The sequence below is a fragment of the Oncorhynchus tshawytscha genome, linkage group LG33 (genome assembly GCF_018296145.1).
Source record: "Oncorhynchus tshawytscha isolate Ot180627B linkage group LG33, Otsh_v2.0, whole genome shotgun sequence".
NCBI lineage: Eukaryota > Metazoa > Chordata > Actinopteri > Salmoniformes > Salmonidae > Oncorhynchus > Oncorhynchus tshawytscha.
The window spans coordinates 43,345,714-43,353,192 of record NC_056461.1 but is presented as its reverse complement, the minus strand read 5'-3'; positions in this window follow the sequence as shown (position 1 = coordinate 43,353,192).

Below are 7,479 nucleotides of genomic sequence, written 5' to 3'. Positions count from 1 at the left end.
CTGGGTTTTTCACGCTCAACAGTTTTCCGTGTGTATCAAGAATTGTCCACCACCCAAAAGACATCCAGCCGACTTGACACAACTGTGGGAAGCAATCGAGTCAACATGGGCCAGCATCCCTGTGGAATACCTTGTAGAATCCATGCCAAGGATTTCCATTGGGAATCGTTTATGCCTATTGCCACCAGCAGGGGGCGAGATATGAGCGTCTGCAATCCCATCAACAACACTGGAAGCTGACTTCTTTGACAAGTCTAACAGTTTTCTCCTACTGTATAATTCGTTTTTTGTTCCGTTAAACAGGTATGCGGTTTACACAAGCATATTATCTATAGAACATTCTAGAGTCTCAATGGTTGTCGCATGTACTTCTGCGTTGAAAGGCGGCGGAGCTCGAGCGTTGTTTTGTCAGACCCACGAGACATCCTGAAAATCGGTCTTCTCACGAAAATTCTGTAGCTCCAAACGGTTTGAAGTACAAACTCATGACCCATCTCTGGAAAGGGGAGACTCTTCAAAACCTTGTTTCCTAAAGGATACATTTTTATGTCTTTGATATTCAATACATTTCTCTGGGCTACAGTAGTAAAGGCCAAATTCTATATTTATCAAGTAATTGTTTTAATGTTTTTTTTTTTTAAACCTAAAAGGCTCCTACAATTCACAATCAAATAGTAAAGTGACCCATACATAGTAGGACCACCAGCGTGTCATTGCCTCGTTGCTCAAGTGGTTTCCAAGTGATTTCCATTTTTCTAATGGTTGTCATTTCTTTTGGGTCACTGCTCAACTCTCTGTTTGACTTGTGAAATTATTTGTAATGCATTAATGCAACAATGTTATCATAACTGGCCAAAAAGGGATCACACTAATGTACTTTTTCCTCCATTAACTTTCCCAGACCGTTAATTTGTCCTATGCTGTAGGCCTGTTTTACAGACCGCAATAACAAGAGCAAGCTTGTTTCTTTTCTCGAATAGGCTATTAGGTCTAATATTAACAAAATATATACAGTATGTACTATAGCTAGTATTAACTAAATATATACAGTATGTACTATAGCTAGTATTAACTAAATATATACAGTATGTACTATAGCTAGTATTAACTAAATATATACAGTATGTACTATAGCTAGTATTAACTAAATATATAGTATGTACTATAGCTAGTATTAACTAAATATATACAGTATGTACTATAGCTAGTATTAACTAAATATATACAGTATGTACTATAGCTAGTATTAACTAAATATATACAGTATGTACTATAGCTAGTATTAACAAAATATATACAGTATGTACTATAGCTAGTATTAACTAAATATATACAGTATGTACTATAGCTAGTATTAACTAAATATATAGTATGTACTATAGCTAGTATTAACTAAATATATACAGTATGTACTATAGCTAGTATTAACTAAATATATACAGTATGTACTATAGCTAGTATTAACTAAATATATACAGTATGTACTATAGCTAGTATTAACTAAATATATACAGTATGTACTATAGCTAGTATTAACTAAATATATACAGTATGTACTATAGCTAGTATTAACTAAATATATACAGTATGTACTATAGCTAATATTAACAAAAAATATACAGTATGTACTATAGCTAATATTAACAAAAAATATACAGTATGTACTATAGCTAGTATTAACTAAATATATACAGTATGTACTATAGCTAGTATTAACTAAATATATACAGTATGTACTATAGCTAGTATTAACTAAATATATACAGTATGTATTATAGCTAGTATTAACTAAATATATAGTATGTACTATAGCTAGTATTTACTAAATATATACAGTATGTACTATAGCTAGTATTAACTAAATATATACAGTTTGTACTATAGCTAGTATTAACTAAATATATACAGTATGTACTATAGCTAGTATTAACTAAATATACACAGTATGTACTATAGCTAGTATTAACTAAATACATACAGTATGTACTATAGCTAGTATTAACTAAATATATACAGTATGTACTATAGCTAGTATTAACTAAATATATACAGTATGTACTATAGCTAGTATTAACTAAATATATACAGTATGTACTATAGCTTTTGTAGCCTCTCTTTTTTTCCAAGGATTTCATGTATTTCTTTTATTTTTATTGAACCTTTATTTAACCAGGCAAGTCAGTTAAGAAGCTCCCATATTGATTAGGCCTATGTTTAAGAAAAATCATTCTACCTAAGCTACAACAACACAGTGCAATGAGGAATTTATACTTTTTTATCAAGATAGTACACCATTTTTGTCTAGAGCCCTCAAACTCAACTCTGGACCACACAGCCAGTTCCACTGCATGTTTTCATTGTTCCCCTCTAATCAGGGCCTGATTTAGACCTGGGACACCAGGTGGGTGATTCCCCTCTAATCAGTGACTGATTTAGACCTGGGACACCAGGTGGGTGATTCCCCTCTAATCAGGGCCTGATTTAGACCTGGGACACCAGGTGGGTGATTCCCCTCTAATCAGGGCCTGATTTAGACCTGGGACACCAGGTGGGTGATTCCCCTCTAATCAGGGCCTGATTTAGACCTGGGACACCAGGTGGGTGATTCCCCTCTAATCAGGGCCTGATTTAGACCTGGGACACCAGGTGGGTGATTCCCCTCTAATCAGGGCCTGATTTAGACCTGGGACACCAGGTGGGTGATTCCCCTCTAATCAGGGCCTGATTTAGACCTGGGACACCAGGTGGGTGATTCCCCTCTAATCAGGGCCTGATTTAGACCTGGGACACCAGGTGGGTGATTCCCCTCTAATCAGGGCCTGATTTAGACCTGGGACACCAGGTGGGTGATTCCCCTCTAATCAGGGCCTGATTTAGACCTGGGACACCAGGTGGGTGATTCCCCTCTAATCAGGGCCTGATTTAGACCTGGGACACCAGGTGGGTGATTCCCCTCTAGTCAGGGCCTGATTTAGACCTGGGACACCAGGTGGGTGATTCCCCTCTAATCAGGGACTGATTTGGACCTGGGACATCAGGTGGGTGATTCCCCTCTAGTCAGGGACTGATTTAGACCTGGGACACCAGGTGGGTGATTCCCCTCTAATCAGTGACTGATTTAGACCTGGGACATCAGGTAGGTGATTCCCCTCTAATCAGGGCCTGATTTAGACCTGGGACACCTGGTGGGTGATTCCCCTCTAATCAGTGACTGATTTAGACCTGGGACACCAGAAGGGTGATTACCCTCTAATCAGGGCCTGATTTAGACCTGGGACACCAGGTGGGTGATTACCCTCTAATCAGGGCCTGATTTAGACCTGGGACACCAGGTGGGTGATTACCCTCTAATCAGTGACTGATTTAGACCTGGGACACCAGGTGGGTGATTCCCCTCTAATCAGGGCCTGATTTAGACCTGGGACATCAGGTGGGTGATTCCCCTCTAGTCAGGGACTGATTTAGACCTGGGACACCAGGTGGGTGATTCCCCTCTAATCGGGGACTGATTTAGACCTGGGACACCAGGTGGGTGATTCCCCTCTAATCGGGGACTGATTTAGACCTGGGACATCAGGTAGGTGATTCCCCTCTAATCAGGGCCTGATTTAGACCTGGGACACCTGGTGGGTGATTCCCCTCTAATCAGTGACTGATTTAGACCTGGGACACCAGGTGGGTGATTCCCCTCTAATCAGGGCCTGATTTAGACCTGGGACACCAGGTGGGTGATTCCCCTCTAATCAGTGACTGATTTAGACCTGGGACACCAGGTGGGTGATTCCCCTCTAATCAGGGCCTGATTTAGACCTGGGACACCAGGTGGGTGATTCCCCTCTAATCAGGGACTGATTTAGACCTGGGACACCAGGTGGGTGATTCCCCTCTAATCAGGGACTGATTTAGACCTGGGACACCAGGTGGGTGATTCTCCGCTAATCAGGGACTGATTTAGACCTGGGACACCAGGTGGGTGATTCTCCTCTAATCGGGGACTGATTTAGACCTGGGACACCAGGTAGTTGCAGTTCGTTATCAGGTAGAACAGAAAACCAGCAGGCTCCCGACCTGGTAGTGTAACGTTGAATACCCCTGGTCTATAGGCTGTAAACTGCAGAGATGTAGGCCAATTTGAATAACGTTTATATTTTTGTCTTTAAAATTAGAGCTAGTGTAATAGATAAGTAATTTTAGGCTTCTCTGCTGATCTGTTAAATTCCCTTGGCCTGCATAAAATGTATTACTAAACTGGTAGGCCAAGGGCTACTGAAGCTTATCTAATAGCTACAGTATAACAGTGATGGGCAACTCCAGTCCTCAAGGCCTGATTGGTGTCACCCTTCCCCCCCCCCAGCCTTATAGCTGACGCACCCAATGAAACTAATTGCATTCTAAACTGAAGACCATGATTAGATTAATATTGGAGTCTGGTGTGTTAGCTGAGGCAAAAGTGTGATTCTAGTCAGGACCCCGAGAACTGGAGTTGCTCATGCTTGAGTTATAAGAACATACCTGATTCATAAACTTGATTAAACTGTAAAAAATATATATAAAAAAAATAGCCTACTCATTTTGCAGAACATATTTATTTTTGGGGGGGTGGGGGGTGGAGGATTCAAACATTGTTACAAAAAGAAAAGTGTTGAAATCACACACACACACACACACACACACACACACACACACACACACACACACACACACACACACACACACACACACACACACACACACACACACACCACTCCCCGACACATTGTTATTCATAAATACAACCATAAATACTCATTCGTAAAAGTTACACATTGAATATCAAGTTTAAACCTTGGTGCTGAAGTCGTCCGTACACTCGCAGGTAACATTATCTAACATCCGCATCATTCACGTCAGAGCCCCTAAGGGTGTGAATTCTGTGTTTTTCCCTAGATTACATTGCATTGCATAGCTTGGATTGATAAACATGTGAGAAATGTGCCTTTTATATATATTTTTAAAAAAGTGCATTTGGTTATTAATATTTGAGGTGTGTGATAGAACCAAGCCCACAGCTGTGTAGTTTATATCCGGGCCCATATTCAGAATGCCTCTTTGGGTAGGGGGGCTGATCTAGGATCAGGTCTTCCCTGTCCATGTAGTCTTATTCATTCTGATCTAGGATCAGATCTTCCCTGTCTATGTAATCTTATTCATTCTGATCTAGGATCAGGTCTTCCCTGTCCATGTAGTCTTACTCAGTATGATCTAAAATACTAAACTGATCCTAGATCAACACTCCTAACTTTGAGGCTTTATGACTTTGGGCATAATAGGGATTTTTTTTTTTACCAATATTTAACTATGCAAATTCAAATTCTTATTTACAATGAAAGCCTACCAGAGAACAGTGGGTTAACTGCCTTGTTCAGGGGGAGAACGACAGATTTCTTAACCTTGTCAGCTCGGGGATGTCGATCAAGTAACCTTTCGGTTACCTGCCCAACACTCTAACCAGTAGGCTACCTGCCACAGAGCTCTGTGTGGTGAATAAAGGAATGTCCTAATCCAATAGGGTCAAAATGGTTCATGACTAACTGCTAGGCCTACTGGTGATTGGTCAACAAAGAGGACTGATAATTATAGTACGCCTCAATCCCAGAACAAATCCCATTGGCAGATATCCTTGATAACCACAACCAGAACAAATCCCATTGGCAGATATCCTTGATAACCACAACCAGAACAAATCCCATTGGCAGATATCCTTGATAACCACAACCAGAACAAATCCCATTGGCAGATATCCTTGATAACCACAACGATAGACAAAGACTTGAAAGATATGATTTACCGGTCCTCCAAACATTCGACTGGACCCAGGTACAGTGAATTATATCATAGAATACTCTCAGGTTCAGGGTGCATCCCAAATGGCACCCTATTCCCTATTTAGTGTACTACTTTAGACCAGAGACCTATGGAACCCTATTCCCTATATAGTGCACTACTTTAGACCAGAGACCTATGGAACCCTATTCCCTATATAGTGCACTACTTTAGACCAGAGACCTATGCCACCCTATTCCCTATATAGTGCACTACTTTAGACCAGAGACCTATGGTACCCTATTCCCTATATCGTGCACTACTTTAGACCAGAGCCCTATGGCACCCTATTCCCTATATATAATGCACTACTTTAGACCAGAGCCCATAGGGAATAGGCTGCCATTTGGAAGACAAAATAAATGCTGTTGTTGTCTGAGATTAAAGAGCGTGTTGTTATGGTGCAACACTACTAAGATTCAGTCGTTGTTTCCTTTATCTTGACAAGACAAAGGACATGGACCCCCTCGCACCGCCAACACAAATAAATACTGGAGAACAGCAAACAGTATGTAGGAAAAATCTGGGTGTGAAAAAAGATTGTACCTGTTCACAGCACTATAGTGCTGTAAATGTTTTGAAATAAGTAACATTGTGCTTCACTAATGGTAACCTATTCCCTACTGTCTCCAATGGTAACCTATTCCCTAGAGTCTCCAATGGTAACCTATTCCCTAGAGTCTCCAATGGTAACCTATTCCCTACTGTCTCCAATGGTAACCTATTCCCTACTGTCTCCAATGGTAACCTATTCCCTAGAGTCTCCCATGGTAACCTATTCCCTAGAGTCTCCAATGGCAACCTATTCCCTAGCATCTCTAATGGAAACCTATTCCCTACTGTCTCCAATGGTAACCTATTCCCTAGCATCTCTAATGGAAACCTATTCCCTACTGTCTCCAATGGCAACCTATTCCCTGGAGTCTCCAATGGTAACCTATTCCCTAGCATCTCTAATGGAAACCTATTCCCTACTGTCTCCAATGGCAACCTATTCCCTAGCATCTCTAATGGAAACCCATTCCCTAGCATCTCTAATGGAAACCTATTCCCTAGCATCTCTAATGGCAACCTATTCCCTACTGTCTCTAATGGAAACCTATTCCCTACTGTCTCTAATGGAAACCTATTCCCTACTGTCTCTAATGGAAACCTATTCCCTACTGTCTCTAATGGAAACCTATTCCCTATGTAAATTTTTTATTTATTTTTATTTGACCTTTATTTGAACTTGCAACCTTCCGGTTACTAGTCCAACGCTCTAACCACTAGGCTACCCTACCCTGCAGACATGGTGAAGACAAGTGGTGAATCTCTTCAGGTGCAGATGTAGAAAGTGATGAAATACTGTTTTTGTGTATAAGGACAATACTCCTGTGTTCTAGCCAGCTGTTCACCAAGTCAGTCTTGAGAAAATCTCACATGTCCCTTTGCATGTCACATCCCTCAGCTGAATATCAAAACAAGTACAAATTCCAGATTTGTGGCTTTAAGAAATGTGTCTCTCTTGACTTATCCAGTGTTCCCTTCACAGTATGACTTTTTCTGAACAACCATCAGTGTATTTTGAACAATATGAAAATGAAAACAGACACAGGCAGTGAAATAAAATGCAAA